The 3071-nt window shown below is 27.6% G+C and overlaps 1 protein-coding gene across 1 annotated transcript in view; it reads left to right on the top strand.

The window, feature by feature from the left end:
- The window catches only part of LOC147066298 (protein O-glucosyltransferase 2-like), a 218508-nt gene that overhangs the window by 143558 nt on the left and 71879 nt on the right, over positions 1–3071 (top strand). The window lies entirely within an intron of this gene.

The following is a 3071-nucleotide window of genomic DNA, read 5'->3' on the forward strand; positions in this document are numbered from 1 at the left end:
TATGCGAAAGATTTCATAGATAGTAATTATATTGTAGTAAGTACTAAAAAATAATCAAAGTGAGACATAAATCATTGATATTATTTGTATATTTTTATGGTGCATGTAGGAGAGGTATTGAATACACATCACATTAATATTATTAAAAACTGCTTATCTAAGCTGCCGTATAAGAAATGATAATGTACATTTTGGAACAATCCATTTTTGCCTCTAGTTTTAAATAATCTTGTTTTAATTATTTATTTTCTTAAAAAAATATAGAAAACATGATTTACATTACTTAATTGAAATTGTTAAAATTATCAGAGTACGGAACGTTGGAGTACCTAATTGTTTTCATTGAAAAAAATTACAAAGTCTTCAGTAGTATGCTTTTTAGTTACACTAGAGACGGTACCTACTAAATATTTGATTCTGTGTAATAATATATTCTTTATTACTATATTTCAACGACCAATCACTTCATTATCAAATGATATAATACTCATTAATTAAAAAAACAAAATACTAATCGCTAAAAATAGCCGTTTGAAAATTGTCAAATAGATTTATAACTTTGTAAAAAAAACAAAGGTTTCTTGCCTTAAACATGTGTAAATATTTAGAGAATCGCAAATGAAAATATTGATATTAAAAAAAAAATGTTATTAATTAATATTCATAGTAATGCAATTTGGTTGCAAGCTTATTGTGTTTAATTCACGCGAAAAAACTATTTCTTCACTCGATATTTATAATATGAACCTACTTATTATCTACATTACTGTATACTTTCAATCGACTCGATTTATATTGATATGTACTGTCACTTTAAAATTATTTTTATCACATCTGATACCTTTTATACGACAAGGGAAAGCCCAACATGTGCTAGTTTTTTAAAATCATAGCAATAGCCAAGTGCCTCCTGGGATATTATACTATATTGTAATCTATATATTTACAGTGAAATAATTGTAAACAAAAAAAATGTAATGGTTCATACAGAATATCATTTTAGTAAACATTCCATAGAGAAAATGAGACATCTAACAATTTTGTCAGAATTGTCTTTGAATAAATAATATAAAAACTCTTTATTCATAGTTACAGCTTAGTCTTAAAAAAAGGTTTTTTTATTTTCCCTCTTGTCGTACTAAAGTCCTTACGTAAATGAGAATTTATGTTGTCCTAATTAAATAGTTATGACGTATGAAATCGAAAAAGTGAAACATAATATACATTTATGTTAATATCAATTACTCATACTGTCTATAAACCGAACAAACAATTGAAGGACTCGGGATAAAACAGTGCCCCATCATTTATTATTATATACTTAGTTTGAGAAAAATCATTTTAAAATTTTGTTTATAAATAAATGAAATATGTACATTAAAACAAAATGTAGGTATCTTCCGCTAAGTTCATATATTAAAAATTGGTTGTACCCTAGTAACTATCTGACATTTCACCTGCCATCAACAATTTATCACAAGACATTTTTAGACTCTTATCTTAGATACTGTGGTCCGAAAACATGATTTAAATATTTTTATTTGAAAAATATGTTAGAGGCGATTCTCATATAATATGGCATAATCAGAATTCTCACTATAATTTTATCCCAAGGCCTTCAATTATATGAAACAAAATCAAAGTATGTATCCTACAAAATAATGACGTCTTTCACTCAATGGCATTTCAGACATGTACATATTGTTTTAAAAATATAGTCAAAGCAACTTTCTGAAAAGCAATCTACTTTAATAGACTCGACTAAAAATATTGACAGTCATAATATATTTATACAAAATATGAAACTTTTCCTAAAAATGTAGTTTCTCCATTTTTCACTAATATAGATTTCATGACAAATTTCTTCAATTCACCACTGCACAAGAATTATATTTCATTGGTTGTGTAAAAATATGTAAAAGTAGGTTTTTAACAGTTTTTAAATAAAATTTACTTGACACTAACTAGCCTTAAATCACAAATTTTCTATGCTTTGTGAAATAAATAATTAATTTTCCAAAATGTGTTTCATTTAATTTCCTATACACTCACAGCAAAGCATTAACTATGGGAAAATTTCAGAGAAAACACAGCACTGATTTCATTGACATTTTTTTATTAACAAAATTTAGAATATACAATAATATTAATTACACATAAAAAAATGTAAAATTGAGGTATTACAAAAATAATCTATGTAATATTTATTATAGTGACATGGCGACTATTATTTTTAAACACGTTACCCACCGCTCACGCCAATGTGGAGTCTTTTAAGTAGTTATATACATACGTCACGCCACAGTGGTGTCTTCAGACACAATACGCAACTTTGTCATCCAAAATAAATTCAATATGCGAATTATGCTTTGAAAATTTATCAACAGATAGTTGAATATACATACTCACAATATAATGTATATTGCATTATTTTTAAAGATGTAATTTAAGAATTTGATTTTATTTACACATGTATATTTTTAATCCTCAAACTCAGTGAGCAGTTCATTATTGCATTGTGTTTATACAACCTACCAGATGTGTGAATTTCTTACTACAATTGAGTTGCTCAGTTGCTAAATCCGCTCTGGAAGATTTTTTGAGTTTCGAGTAAATCACGAAAGACTATTTTGCGCATTTACGATGATGTTGATACTGGTAGTGGTGACATTTGTATAGCGATTTAAACGTATGGTTTGAATCGCGACATCTGATTGGTCGGCTATGTAGAGCGGTTTGGCGACTGAAGTCAATATTCATTTTGATTCTTTGACGAAACAGGGCGGAATTTAAAACTCACACCTCGATAGGCTGATAGACCTATCGACATAGCACATATGTACATTCAAAACTAATTTTATTGAAAAATCGCCCAGAGCGGGTTTGGCGACTAAGCGACTTAATTGTCAATCAAATTTAGCAAAGTTAATTGGGTCATGAATTCACACTATCAACTATGTATGGTAAACTAGTGATACTAGTTGCATTGTATGGTGAATAAAAACAATTAAATTTAAATAAATTGGTCAAAATCACAAAAATAGGCTGACAATGAATAAAACGCATAATTT

Source organism: Rhyacophila brunnea, unplaced genomic scaffold, assembly GCF_057557595.1.
Source record: "Rhyacophila brunnea isolate RB1 unplaced genomic scaffold, BYU_Rbru_1.0 scaffold_5, whole genome shotgun sequence".
In the NCBI taxonomy this organism is placed as follows: Eukaryota; Metazoa; Arthropoda; class Insecta; order Trichoptera; family Rhyacophilidae; genus Rhyacophila; species Rhyacophila brunnea.